At 51.0% G+C, this 16,081-nt stretch overlaps 1 pseudogene; it reads left to right on the top strand.

The window, feature by feature from the left end:
* Positions 1-1,541: 1,541 nt before the first annotated feature.
* LOC142915911 (putative RNA-binding protein 46 pseudogene) lies at positions 1,542-10,142 on the top strand (annotated as a pseudogene).
* The last annotated feature ends 5,939 nt before the right edge of the window (positions 10,143-16,081 follow it).

The raw sequence follows: 16,081 nt of genomic DNA, 5'->3' as shown, positions 1-16,081 counted from the left end.
CATCATCATCATCCAGCTCAGAAATCCTCTCTTATCAAGACGCTCATACATCGGGCTAAAACAGTGTCTGATGGTGAGAGTCTAGTGAGAGAGATTAAACACGTTAAAGACGCACTACGACAGAATGACTACAATAATGCTCAAATTAACAGCACTGAATGCCAAATCACGATCGCAAAGCAATACTGCTGAAAGCGACCAGATTGTTAAAACAATAAAAAATTCCATATATCTTAGGAGTAGCTGACAAATTAGCCCGTGTTTTGCAAAAACAAAACATTACAGTAAGATTTGGTACAGTACACAAAATTCAAAAACTAGTATCTTGCACTAAAGACGCATTACCTAAATTATCAACAGAAGGTGTATATCGGATTAATTGTTTATGTGGCAGATGCTATATTAGACAGACGGGACGTAACATCAGCATAAGACTAAAAGAACATCAAAGAAATATTAAATTATCTCAAACAACTGTCGGCAGTGGCAGAACATGCTTGTCAACAAGGACACTCAATTGATTTTGATAACGTTGAAGTGTTGTGTAAAACGAATTATTACTGGCAAAGACTAATTAGAAAATCCATTGAAATTGAGAGGAATAGAAATAATTTTAATCGCTCTGACAGCTACAGGCTTAGTGCGGCTTGGAAGCGTATTATTAAATCATACATATTACAATTCCTTATTGGGGAAACACATACTAATTAACGGATTACTAACGTAGCATATAATCACAATAACACACATTACAACTAATTACTAATCTACAACTCATTACTAATCAAAACCATTGACTGATTACCAATCGATTATATAATTACAATACCCCCCTCCGCCTCTAATCACTGCCCCTGATATGAGTTAAGTGATGACGTCACCCTGCTGCTCTATATAAAACCGGGAGCAAGTGAGGGCTTTACCATTCTGGCGAATTGCCCGTTGATGCGGATGTAATTACCAGCGAAACGTCGTACTCAAACTGTAAATGTTGTGGATTCACTCTTCAACACACCGGTGGGCTAAAATAGTGAACTATTTGTCTTTTGTCATAGTGACACTTTTTTTTGCTGATTGGCCGTGTCGGGTGGTGGAGGGTTACGACACATTTATAAATAACGCGATCTAACCCAAAAACCTTTATGATGAATATACATTGTATTAAACCTATATTAGATCATAAATACATTTCTACCCTACAATATACAAATCTACATTGTGCTTATGTTTCAATTCTACTTTTATTAACTCACACACTTACAAATATAGTGTCTAGGACACATTTATTGTCTAGGACACATTTTCAAAGAAATATTTTCATGTACCCAGACAATATTTGCACGTGCCCACATTAAAAAAAACTTGCAGACTGCATACGTAGCTACGACAATGCAAAGCAGCACACACAGCCATGCATTCAATAGCTTTTTACGTTTCGCGGGTTTCTCTCTAAGTTTATTCTGTTTCTATTTCAGCTTATTGGGGTTTTCTCCTAGTGAATGGGCAGTGATGAGTCGATGGGCAGTGCTGAGTCTACGGGCAGTGCTTATCAGATCTACGGAATCTGAGCCTCGCTCGCCCCCACGTGATCGCCTATCCGCGCTACGTTTTCTGAAAGCGTCAAGATAAGGCCTCTGACGTGATCACAGGCACGCGCGCAAGTCACCCGTCCGTGGCAGCGACACGGAACGTCAGACATAAGCGACCTCCTCTTCCACCACCGCACTAGGAAATAGTTTCATGTGTAACCTCATCAAGACCCCTCCCCCCCTCCCCCAGACACCTACGGAGCTTTGCGCCGGTAAGTGCCGTAGTGAGGCCTGGTCCCCGGGAGTGTCGCCGGTCTCGGCTAGATTGCTCACCCGGCCCAGGGTGGCGATGTGGGCCGCCTGGGGCTCGCTGGGGAGACAAAGGCGGCCGCGCGCTCAGGCGCTTGGTCACCCCATCGTGCACCACGCGGCGGCTGCTGCTGCTGCTGCTGGAGACTGAACAGCGGCTCGCCCCCCAAGGGTCTCGTTCCAGGGCTCGTACGGTGGGGGGGGGGGGGCATCTCTCTAGTTTGTCTTTGATGGTGGTGATGGTGGTGGTGATGATGTTGGTGGTGATGATGGTGGTGGTGGTGGTGATGGTGGTGGTGGTGGTGATGGTGGTGATGTTGGTGGTGATGGTGGTGGTGATGTTGGTGGTGGTGATGATGTTGGTGGTGGTGATGTTGGTGGTGTTGGTGGTGATGTTGGTGGTGGTGATGGTGGTGGTGATGATGTTGGTGGTGATGATGGTGGTGGTGGTGGTGGTGATGGTGGTGGTGATGGTGGTGATGTTGGTGGTAGTGATGGTGGTGGTGATGTTTGTGGTGATGATGGTGGTGGTGGTGGTGATGTTGGTGGTGGTGATGGTGGTGATGTTGGTGGTGGTGATGGTGGTGGTGATGTTTGTGGTGGTGATGTTGGTGGTGGTGGTGGTGGTGATGTTGGTGGTGGTGGTGATGGTGGTGATGTTGGTGGTGGTGATGATGGTGGTGGTGATGGTGGTGATGTTGGTGGTGATGTTGGTGGTGGTGATGGTGATGATGTTGGTGGTGATGTTGGTGGTGGTGATGGTGGTGGTGATGTTGGTGGTGATGTTGGTGGTGATGTTGGTGGTGGTGATGTTGGTGGTGGTGGTGGTGATGTTGGTGGTGATGTTGGTGGTGATGTTGGTGGTGGTGGGGATGTTGGTGGTGATGTTGGTGGGGGTGATGTTGGTGGTGGTGATGGTGGTGGTGATGTTGGTGGTGGTGGGGATGTTGGTGGTGATGTTGGTGGTGGTGATGGTGGTGGTAATGTTGGTGGTGGTGGGGGTGTTGGTGGTGATGTTGGTGGTGGTGATGTTGGTGGTGGTGATGTTGGTGGTGGTGATGGTGCTGTTGGTGGTGGTGATGTTGGTGGTGGTGATGGTGGTGGTGATGGTGCTGTTGGTGCTGGTGATGTTGGTGGTGGTGGTGATGGTGGTGGTGGGGATGTTAGTGGTGGTGATGTTGGTGGTGGTGGTGGTGATGGTGGTGGTGGTGATGGTGATGTTGGTGGTGGTGATGGTGCTGTTGGTGGTGGTGATGTTGGTGATGGTGATGTTTGTGGTGGTGATGTTGGTGGTGGTGGTGATGTTGGTGGTGATGGTGGTGGTGGGGATGTTAGTGGTGGTGATGTTGGTGGTGGTGGTGATGTTGGTGGTGGTGATGGTGATGTTGGTGGTGGTGATGGTGCTGTTGGTGGTGGTGGTGATGTTGGTGATGGTGATGTTTGTGGTGGTGATGTTGGTGGTGGTGGTGATGTTGGTGGTGGTGATGTTGGTGGTGGTGATGGTGCTGTTGGTGGTGGTGATGTTGGTGGTGGTGATGGTGATGTTGGTGGTGGTGATGGCGCTGTTGGTGGTGGTGGTGGTGGTGATGTTGGTGATGGTGATGTTTGTGGTGATGTTGGTGGTGGTGGTGTTGGTGGTGGTGGTGATGTTGGTGGTGGTGGTGACGGTGGTGATGTTGGTGGTGGTGATGTTGGTGGTGATGTTGGTGGTGGTGGGGATGTTGGTGGTGATGTTGGTGGTGGTGATATTGGTGATGGTGGTGGTGATGTTGGTGGTGGTGGGGATGTTGGTGGTGGTGATGGTGGTGGTGATGTTGGTGGTGATGTTGGTGGTGGTGGTGGTGATGTTGGAGGTGGTGGGGATGTTAGTGGTGGTGATGTTGGTGGTGGTGATGGTGCTGTTGGTGGTGGTGATGTTGGTGGTGGTGGTGATGTTGGTGGTGATGTTGGTGGTGGTGATGTTGGTGGTGATGGTGATGTTGGTGGTGATGTTGGTGGTGGTGATGGTGGTGGTGATGTTGGTGGTGGTGTTGGTGGTGGTGGTGGTGGTGATGTTGGTGGTGGTGGTGGTGATGTTGGTGGTGATGTTGGTGGTGGTGATGTTGGTGGTGGTGGGGATGTTGGCGGTGATGTTGGTGGTGGTGGTGGTGATGTTGGTGGTGGTGGTGTTGGTGGTGATGTTGGTGGTGGTGGTGATGTTGGTGGTGGTGATGTTGGTGGTGGTGATGTTGGTGGTGGTGGGGATGTTGGTGGTGGTGATGGTGCTGTTGGTGGTGGTGGTGATGTTGGTGATGGTGATGTTTGTGGTGGTGATGTTGGTGGTGGTGGTGATGTTGGTGGTGATGGTGGTGGTGGGGATGTTAGTGGTGGTGATGTTGGTGGTGGTGGTGATGTTGGTGGTGGTGATGGTGATGTTGGTGGTGGTGATGGTGCTGTTGGTGGTGGTGGTGATGTTGGTGATGGTGATGTTTGTGGTGGTGATGTTGGTGGTGGTGGTGATGTTGGTGGTGGTGATGTTGGTGGTGGTGATGGTGCTGTTGGTGGTGGTGATGTTGGTGGTGGTGATGGTGATGTTGGTGGTGGTGATGGCGCTGTTGGTGGTGGTGGTGGTGATGTTGGTGATGGTGATGTTTGTGGTGATGTTGGTGGTGGTGGTGTTGGTGGTGGTGGTGATGTTGGTGGTGGTGGTGACGGTGGTGATGTTGGTGGTGGTGATGTTGGTGGTGGTGGGGATGTTGGTGGTGATGTTGGTGGTGGTGATATTGGTGATGGTGGTGGTGATGTTGGTGGTGGTGGGGATGTTGGTGGTGGTGATGGTGGTGGTGATGTTGGTGGTGATGTTGGTGGTGGTGATGTTGGTGGTGGTGGGGATGTTAGTGTTGGTGATGTTGGTGGTGGTGATGGTGCTGTTGGTGGTGGTGATGTTGGTGGTGGTGGTGATGTTGGTGGTGATGTTGGTGGTGGTGATGTTGGTGGTGATGGTGATGTTGGTGGTGATGTTGGTGGTGGTGATGGTGATGTTGGTGGTGGTGTTGGTGGTGGTGGTGATGTTGGTGGTGGTGGTGGTGATGTTGGTGGTGATGTTGGTGGTGGTGATGTTGGTGGTGGTGGGGATGTTGGCGGTGATGTTGGTGGTGGTGATGGTGGTGGTGATGTTGGTGGTGGTGGTGTTGGTGGTGGTGATGTTGGTGGTGGTGGTGATGTTGGTGGTGATGTTGGTGGTGGTGATGTTGGTGGTGATGTTGGTGGTGGTGGGGATGTTGGTGGTGATGTTGGTGGTGGTGATGGTGGTGGTGATGTTGGTGGTGATGTTGGTGGTGGTGGGGATGTTGGTGGTGGTGGTGTTGGTGGTGGTGATGTTGGTGGTGGTGATGTTGGTGGTGATGTTGGTGGTGGTGGGGATGTTGGTGGTGATGTTGGTGGTGGTGATATTGGTGGTGGTGATGGTGGTGGTGATGTTGGTGGTGGTGGGGATGTTGGTGGTGATATTGGTGGTGGTGATGGTGGTGGTGATGTTGGTGGTGATGTTGGTGGTGGTGGTGATGTTGGTGGTGGTGATGTTGGTGGTGGTGATGTTGGTGGTGGTGATGTTGGTGGTGGTGATGGTGATGTTGGTGGTGGTGATGGTGCTGTTGGTGGTGGTAGTGATGTTGGTGATGGTGATGTTTGTGGTGGTGATGTTGGTGGTGGTGATGGTGATGTTGGTGGTGGTGATGGTGCTGTTGGTGGTGGTGATGGTGGTGGTGGTGGTGATGCTGGTGGTGGTGATGGTGGTGGTGATGCTGGTGGTGGTGGTGGTGATGTTGGTGGTGATGGTGGTGGATGGAGCGTTTGTGTGAACTAATATAAATGACGGTGTCAAAAATCTTTACTTGAAAGGAATTGGCCTTTAAAAGGTAGCAAAGCGTTTATTTGCAAGGCAATTTTAACAAATTGCACGAACATGAACCATTCAAAAACGTGTCATAACGTGACTGATCAGACATCACGAAAACGTCTGAGGCCTGCGCCCAAAACAATTACCGCACTCCCGGTCAAAGTGCGCCGTCTAATCTGGGAAACGGGGGCATTACAGGAGAAAGGTCAAATTTAATTTAACAACAACAACAATAATAATATATGGACAAGTTCGGCAGGCCAAATTAAGAAGCCCAACGGGCCGTCTTTTGCCCACGTCTGGCCCAACTCGTGTAGAGACGGAGCTACGGGATCGCTTCATGACGCAGGAGCGAAGTGTAACGTGGCCCTTGCAGTACCGTGAGCGACTCACGAGGGGGGTGCCCTTCACCCCGCAGCGGATAGACCACGGCTGAGGCTGATGACGGACCGGTTGAGGCTCACGGCGTTCCTCTGAGGCCGAATGAATCAGCCTCGCCCCCCTCCGCTGCACTCCGGGCTCTCGCGTAATGCATCCTGTACACAAATTGAACGTCTCTGAATGTGGATTCAACTGTCGCCGGTTCCAACGTGCAAGCCTCATCTCCCCTCTTACACCAGGCACCGCCTCCGTGCGCTCTGTGCTGCAGGAGCCGAAGCTTTCTGATCGAAGCGGCGAGTTGACCTTCTCCTTGTGTAGAGGTCAACCCTCGATTCGTCATTTGCCTCGCCTTCTCCTCTTGCTGCCTCCAAGATCTGGAACTTACTTCCCTCAACCATCTGTCCAAGTCCAAGCTAAATACATTTCCTCCTCTTCTCTGCCTATGGCCGTCTCTCTCTTAAAATACCGGACAAATATCACGCCTCGTTGTTACCGGTTAGGTGCACGCGTCTGTTGTGGTATAGCGTCGTGAGATTTGGTTGCATGCAGATGCTCTCTAAATTAAAAATCGTGTTAACTTATTCTGTACAAGCTACACCACTGTCGTCATGTATAATAATCACACACACACCACTCGCGCTATTCGCCACAGCAGAGTTAATTGTGTAGGCAATGTCACAACAGTTGCAAAGCTACCGATCAAAGATGAATCGGCCCACTCTGAAACACATGCAAAATGAATATCTAGATATGAATGGCGTGACCAAATAAAACATATGCCGGATCGTTTTGGTGAACGCTACACTAACAACAATACTCATTTCTATACAACGTCTGGCTCGCATGATTACTCTGTGTGGTTCATAAGGTGAGGGGCGTGTGCTGCTTTGATTATGGCAATTCAACCCCCGACCCACCACCCTCCCCAACAACTCACTCCAACCATTCTGCGGTCATGATTTGGGACTGTGATTCCATTTGCAAGTAAACTCACATTTCAACAATGAGGGTTGAAAGCATTAAGCATTAGATCTGTCTGCATGTCTGCTGTGTTGTAAAGATGATCCAATATGAACACAATTGTAGCACAACAGCTCTGTTGCTGTTAGGGACCTAACAATTTTGAAAACTGGCCACAATTGATTACACGGCCCACGCATGGTCCAGAGCAGAACTCGGTATCACCTAAGGTAGCAAGACTTCAGTCGTACCCATTTATTTGGATGGAAAATGAAAGTAAATTACTTGATAGTCTCACTCATTGCATTTGTTTATCACTGGCCACGTAGAGAAATTGAAACTGCTCAATTTAGGCCACCTCACGTGGTACCGACAAAGGAGACATCTCATGGGCTATGAAAAAATAAGAATAGGTTGTATCCTTTCTGGCAATAAAACAGATCTTAGGATTCATTGAAGAAGGTTTCTGTTTGGTGTTTGAACATCTAAACACCCGTTTTATTGCCAAAAAAGGATCAAATCTATTCTTATTTTGTCATACTTTGATACCGGCAAAACGGTCTCATTTTGAAGCGTCTCATGGACTATTGGATGGGGGGGAAAAAACTGGCGCTAAAAGTCAGTGGCGACCTCTCCTGTCGTGCCCAGTGACGTCATCACGGGCGAAGTTCACCGCGCGAAGTCAAACGCCGCCTCATGAGCGCCGCTCGAAACGCAAAATCATCGCTCGGTGAACATTTCCGAGGACAAACAAACGCATGCCGGGAACCGTGTGAGTTTGTGTTTCTTGTTTCCTCTGCGCAATGTGGGGGAGGGCTTCATCCAGCAGTGGATTGACAAAAGCGCTGTATGCATACTGCACAGGCTACGCTAACGTCACATTTAGGCCCATGGACCGAACAAACGCGTCTCTCTTTCTCCATCCGTCTCCACTCTCTCTCTTCCTCTCTTCACTGCTGGCCTGTAGGTTTGGGCCGAGCGAGTTCCTGCCGGGGATTTGGCTCTTCAGGAGCTGATTCCCCCCGTGGCTTTGTCGGCACGAGGCGACCGCGCGGAGTGTCAAGGGCTCCACCGGGCCCCAAGCCGCTGCCCCAGCACCACCGTAGCAGCCAAACCACCGGTGCTCGGCATGGCCTGTATGAAGGTCCTGCCGGACCTCATGTTGCGCACAGGGTACAACATCGTCCAGGAGAACGGACAGAGGAAGATCGGACCACCGCCCGACTGGCAGGGGCCCCGTCCCGCCCGTGGCTGTGAGGTGTTTCTGGGGAGGATCCCGCGCGACCTCTACGAGGATGAGCTGGTGCCCGTGCTGGAGATGGTGGGGAATCTCTACCAGCTCTGCCTCATGATGGAGTTTAGCGGAGAGAACCGCGGCTACGCGTTCGCTACCTACGCCACGCGCGCCCAAGCCATGGATGCCGTCAAGAAACTCGATAAATTCGAGATCCGTCCAGGATGCCGCATTGGAGTCCACTTCAGCGTGGACAATCGCTGCCTCTTAATTGGGGGGCTGCCAAAGGACAAGAAGCGAGCGGAGGTGATGATGGCGATGAGCGGTGCCACGGAGGGCGTGGTGGACGTCAAGATGAGCGTCTGTCGCTGGGACAAAACCCTCAACCGAGGCTACGCGTTCATCGAGTACGGGAGCCATCGCGCGGCCGCCATGGCCCGGCGGAAGCTCCTTCGAATCAACTTGCAGCTATGGGGCCGGACCATCAAGGTGGACTGGGCCATCCCGGAACGGGTGGCTGCGGCCGCGGCGGTGGAGATGGAGGCGGCGGTGCCAGACCTGCTGCAGCCGGAGTGCACGGGCACCGGCAAAGCCGCACAAAGCCAATTTGGGGGCTGGGGGGCACGCATGCAGCTGTGGTGGGTACCTCTCCACCTGCGGCCCATGCCCATTGCTCTCGAGGCGCTGCCGGAGGCGGCCATGCTGTCGTGGGAGGTGCGGCTGCGGATGCTGTGCCGGACCGCCGGCATCAGCTACCCAATCTTCGAGCTGCACGCTTACTCGGAGCCCGGGATACCCGTGGGCCTCCTCTATAAGATGTCGATTCCCGGGGTGGGAGAAGGCGCCGGCATCTTCCCCGAATTTCTGAGCTCCAGCGAGGAGGGAGCACGGGAGGTGGCGTGTCAGCTCGCCTACAACATCCTCAGCAATGCGAATTCCCCACCTCCGGCCACGCCCTCTCGTGGAACCTTCGAGCAGGTTACCTGAGAGGGCGTGGCCAGAGGCGTGGCTAGGCCCCGCCTCCGGCCACGCCCTCTCGTCGAACCTTGGAGCAGGTTTCACGAGAGGGCGTGGCCAGAGGCGTGGCTAGGCCCCGCCTCCAGCCACGCCCTCTCGTGGAACCCTTCGAGCAGGTTACCGGAGTAACTCGGCTAGCCCCACCTGTTGCCCTTGCCCCAGATGTGCCTCCTTCCCTGATTGGTTGTTACCTCTGTGGCCGTACCCCTGAAGCCCTTGCCAAGCCAGCAGGTGTCACCCTGTCAAGTCAGCAGGTGTCACCCTGTGATGTCAGCAGGTGTCACCGTGTGATGTCAGCAGGTGTCACCCTGTGATGTCAGCAGGTGTCACCCTGTCATGTCAGCAGGTGTCACCCTGTCATTACACTTCAATGAAAACCGACAACAGAATCCTTGAAGAAAAAAAACTAATTCAGGTTTTTTGACATGTCGACGCCATTTCGTTTATGAAAATGCACGGGAGAAAAATATATTTTGTTCACGTCGCATTCTGATGTCAGAACATTTGATTGTTTATCAAATAGAAAAACCCTTGAACAACTTTGCTGCACACGGAGATGTCCGTGCACCGCCTCGTTTCCACGGCCTCTATCCCGGTGCCATTTGTATTTTAGTTCTGTTCCTTCACCTGAAGAAGGCTACTTGTGTTGTGGCCGAAACGTCGTGATTTTTGTTGTTTTATTTTTTTACCTACGTGGTGACTTTACCGAATAGAACCAAAGAGTACACATACAGCTGTTAAGAGTTTGATGTTTTATTGATTTTCAGTTTAGGTGTTTTTTTCCGGTAATGTTTCTGTTGTTAATGTTTTAGTGGAAATAAAGTCCCGAAAAGTCTCTCTCCACTCTCTCTCCACTCTCTCTCTCTCCACTCTCTCTCTCCACTCTCTCTCTCTCCACTCTCTCTCTCCACTCTCTCTCCACTCTCACTCTCCACTCTCTCTCCACTCTCTCTCCACTCTCTCTCCACTCTCTCTCTCTACTCTCTCTCTCCACTCTCACTTTCTCCACTCTCTCTCTCCACTCTCTCTCTCTCCACTCTCTCTCCACTCTCTCTCCACTCTCTCTCTCCACTCTCTCTCTCCACTCTCTCTCTCCACTCTCTCTCCACTCTCTCTCTCCACTCTCTCTCTCCACTCTCTCTCTCCACTCTCTCTCCACTCTCACTCTCCACTCTCTCCACTCTCTCTCTACTCTCTCCACTCTCACTCTCTCCACTCTCTCTCCACTCTCTCTCTCCACTCTCTCTCTCTCTCCACTCTCTCGGCCGAGTCTCTGCCACTTGTGGTTCTGAGTGTCGCACGCTTGGGATCCTTCTTGCCCTCCTCTGCGGTTCTGTGTGTGACCGACGACGTGTGTGGAGAGCTGAAGGGTAGCGGTTAGCGCTACGCTGCACCACGATCCTGGCGACCCAAGTTCGATTCCCACTCACATCCAACACCGGTGACGATTCTCTGTACCGGTCCAGGGCCTCCCCTAGGTCGACTCCGCCTCAAATGAGTACCTGGTGCGGTGTGTAGTAAACATCGCCACTAGGGAGACAAAGGCGGCCGGGCGTGGCGCTGGCCACCCACCCCCTCGTGTACCGTGCTGGCCTTATAGGAGCTCGCTAACAGCACTTGCCACTACAGTCTGTTAAGGCTATATGGGGGATCTTTGTCTGTGCGCGGCACGGTGAGTGTGTGCGGCGAGTGTCTCTGCTGGGCGTATCAGAAGGCAACGAAAATAAGGACAACTTGGCAGTCACACAAACACAGTGACACACACACGCAGAGACAGACACACACATGCAGAGACACAGACACACACGCAGAGACATAGACACACACGCAGAGACAGACACACAGACGCACACGCAGAGACACATAGACACACACAGAGACACATAGACACAGAGACACATAGACACACGTAGAGACATAGACACACACGCAACCACAGACACACACGCAGAGACAGACACACAGACACACACAGAGACACATAGACACACACGCAGAGACAGACACACACGCAGAGACATACACACACGCAGAGACAGACACACATGCAGAGACACAGACACACCGATACAGACACACACACGCCGAGACAGACAACAACCGCCATTCGCCACTAAGTGGCGGTGACGTCACCACGACGCTTGTGCCAGGCTATGTACACCCTGAGGCCACGTGAAGTGTCGAACGCCCGCTGGCAGGAGGTCACGGGGCAGACCCAGGTGCCACAGGTCGACTGACTGAGATGACTGAGATGACTGGCTGATGCACCACCTGTGCCCCCTACTGTGCCAACCTGCTGTGCTTTAGCCACCCGGTGCTCCACTCGTTGTTGAGTAGTGGCCTAGACACACACACAGACATCACACACACACAAGACACACACACAGACATCACACACACACATTACACACACAGACATCACACACAGACATCACACACACACACAAGACACACACACAGACAACACACACACACACACAAGACACACACACACAAGACACACAGAGACATCACACACACACAGACAACACACACACAACACACACACAGACATCACACACACACAAGACACACGCAGACATCACACACACACACAAGACACACGCAGACATCACACACACACACAAGACACACACAGACATCACACACAGACAGACATCACACACACACACACAAGACACACGCAGACATCACACACACACACAAGATACACACAGACATCACACACACACAAGACACACAGGCATCACACACAGACATCACACACACACACATCACACACAAGACACACACACAGACATCACACACACACAAGACACACAGATATCACACACAGACATCACACACACCACACAAGACACACACAGAAATCACACAAGACACACACACAGACATCACACACACACAAGATACACACAGACATCACACACACACAAAACACCACACAGAAGACACACAGACATCACACACACACAGACATCACACACACACAAGACACCACACACAAGACACACACAGACATCACACACACACACAAGACACACACACAGACATCACACACACACACATCACACACACACACAGACATCACACACACACAAGACACCACACACAAGACACACACAGACATCACACACAAGACACACACACAGACATCACACACACACACAGACATCACACACACAAGACACACACACTTGACACACACACAGACATCACACACACAGACATCACACACAGACATCACACACACACACAAGACACACACAGACATCACACACATGACACACACACAGACATCACACACAGACATCACACACACAAGACACACACACAGACATCACACACATGACACACACAGACATCACACACACACAGACATCACACACAGACATCACACACACAGACATCACACACACACAGACATCACACACACACACAAGACACACACACATGACACACACACAGACATCACACACACACAAAGACCCCCCGTACAGACTGTAGGGGCAAGTGCTGTAAGCGAGTAGCAGCACCTATAAGGGCCGGCACGGCACACGAGGGGGTGGGTGGCCAACACCACGCCCGACCGCCTTTGTCTCCCCCAGTGGTGATGTTTACTACACACCACTACACCAGGTACTCATTTGAGGCTGAATCGACCTAGGGGAGGCCCAGGACCGATTCAGATAATCGTCGCCGGCGGTGGCTGTGGAAGGGGTATAGAACTCAGGCCGCCCGGTTCGTAGCGCGGCGTAGCGCTAACCACTACACTACCGCTCCCCACATACACACACAACACACACATCACACACAGAGACGCACACACAGAGACTCACACGGAGGCACACACGTACACACACGGAGACACACACACAGAGACACACACACCACACACAGAGACACACATCACACACAGAGACACACACAGAGACACACACAGAGACACACAAAGACACACACATTACACACAGAGACACACAGACACACACACATCAACCAAACAGAGACACACACAAAGACACACACATCACACACACACAGACACACACACGAGACACACAGAGACACACACACATCACACACATCAAACAGAGATACACACACAGAGACACACACACACAGAGACACACACACAGACATCACACACACAAGACACACACAGACATCACACAGACATCACACACACACAAGACACACACAGACATCACACACACACAGACATCACACACACACAAGACACACACAGACATCACACACAGACATCACACACACAAGACACTCACACAGACATCACACACAGACATCACACACACAGACATCACACACACACAAGACACACACACAGACATCACACACACAAGACACACACACAGACATCACACACAGACATCACACACACAGACATCACACACACACAGACATCACACACACAAGACACACACAGACATCACACACAGACATCACACACACACAGACATCACACACACACAGACATCACACACACACAGACATCACACACACAAGACACACACAGACATCACACACACAAAGACATCACACACACAAGACACACACAGACATCACACACACACAGACATCACACACAGACATCACACACACACAAGACACACACAGACATCACACACACAGACATCACACACACACAGAGACACACACACAGACATCACACACACAAGACACACACAGACATCACACAGACATCACACACACACAAGACACACACAGACATCACACACAGACATCACACACACAAGACACTCACACAGACATCACACACAGACATCACACACACACAAGACACTCACACAGACATCACACACAGACATCACACACACAGACATCACACACACACAAGACACACACACAGACATCACACACACAAGACACACACACAGACATCACACACAGACATCACACACACAGACATCACACACACAGACATCACACACACAAGACACACACAGACATCACACACAGACATCACACACAGACATCACACACACAAGACACACACAGACAAGACACACACAGACATCACACACACACAAGACACACACAGACATCACACACACACAGACATCACACACAGACATCACACACACACAAGACACACACAGACATCACACACACACACAGACATCACACACAGACATCACACACAGACATCACACACAGACATCACACACACAGACATCACACACACAGACATCACACACACAGACATCACACACACAGACATCACACACACAGACATCACACACACAGACATCACACACACAGACATCACACACACAGACATCACACACACAGACATCACACACACAAGACATCACACACACAAGACATCACACACACAAGACATCACACACAAGACACACACACAGACATCACACACAAGACACACACAGACATCACACACACACAAGACACACATGAGATACACACATACACACAGATACACACATAATACAGATACAAAGATCCCCCATATAGCCTTAACAGACTGTAGGGGCAAGTGCTGTTAGCGAGCACCTATGAAGGCCGGAACGGTACACGAGGGGGTGGGTGGCCAGCACCACGCCCGACCGCCTTTGTCTCCCTAGTGGCAATGTTTACACACCGCACCAGGTACTCATTTGAGGCTGAGTCGACCTAGGGGAGGCCCGGGACCGGTTCAGATAATCGTCACTGGTGTTGGCCGTGAGCGGGAATCGAACCCGGGTCGCCAGGTTCATAGCGCAGCGCGCTAACCGCTACACTATCGCTCCCCACATAATACAGATACACACACATATACACACATCACACACAGATACATACACACACATACACACAGATACACACACACAGATAAATACACATACACACACATACACACACATACACACAGATACACACACTATTACACTATTCAACTATAGACGAGAGACCTGCAGTGATCTATCAGTGCAGGAGCGGAGCTGCTGTGAGGCGAGGCGCTTGGAGCTCTCTGATTGGTCCAAGCGGCGACTTGGAGCCAATCAGATTTGATTCCTCCCTAGCCACGTGACCCGGGATTTTTTTTTCCCGCCAAATTTTTGAGACTCCTCGTCGGCCAGGCGCCATTTTGAGAGTCGTGAGGTGCGGATTTGAATTTTTTTTATTTCGTAGCAGAAATTAACGACGATGACGACCCCCCAGGGGTGCGAGATCGCCTCTCGTGAGGGAAAACGTGAGGTAAAAAGTGGCCTCAAATGTCCAGCCCGTGATTCGCAGATAGTTTAAATATGCACTGTTGAATCTATGTGCAGTGTTGGGTTTATGGGACAGTGTTGAATCTATGGGCAGTGCTGAGTCTATGGGGCAGTGCTGAGTCTATGGGACAGTGCTGAGTCTATGGGGCAGTGTTGAGTCTATGGGGCAGTGCTGAGTCTATGGGACAGTGCTGAGTCTATGGGACAGTGCTGAGTCTATGGGACACTGCTGAGTCTATGGGGCAGTGCTGAGGCTATGGTCATTGACAAAATAAAAACGATTTAATTTGTGAATAGTTTGCCTCGTGAGGGGCATAAGATGTGCCAGTATTCGTCGAGATGACTGTTTTCTTTTCACCCTGCGAGTCATTTATTGCTTAAAGGAGACATCGTGGAGGGAAACAATGGGAGTGATATAAAACTACATCTGTGTGCTTTGTGGTTGTTCCTACAAGTAACTAAACCTACCCACGTGACGCGGGAGTTTTTTCCCCGCCACATTTTTTTTGGCTCCTCC

The sequence above is a fragment of the Petromyzon marinus genome, unplaced genomic scaffold (assembly GCF_048934315.1).
Source record: "Petromyzon marinus isolate PM22_M1 ecotype Great Lakes invasive population unplaced genomic scaffold, UKy_Petmar_22M1.pri1.0 PM_G_Scaffold_366, whole genome shotgun sequence".
NCBI classification, from domain to species: Eukaryota; Metazoa; Chordata; class Hyperoartia; order Petromyzontiformes; family Petromyzontidae; genus Petromyzon; species Petromyzon marinus.
Note: the sequence above shows the minus strand (reverse complement) of the source record. Positions and strands in the feature narration are given on the sequence as shown.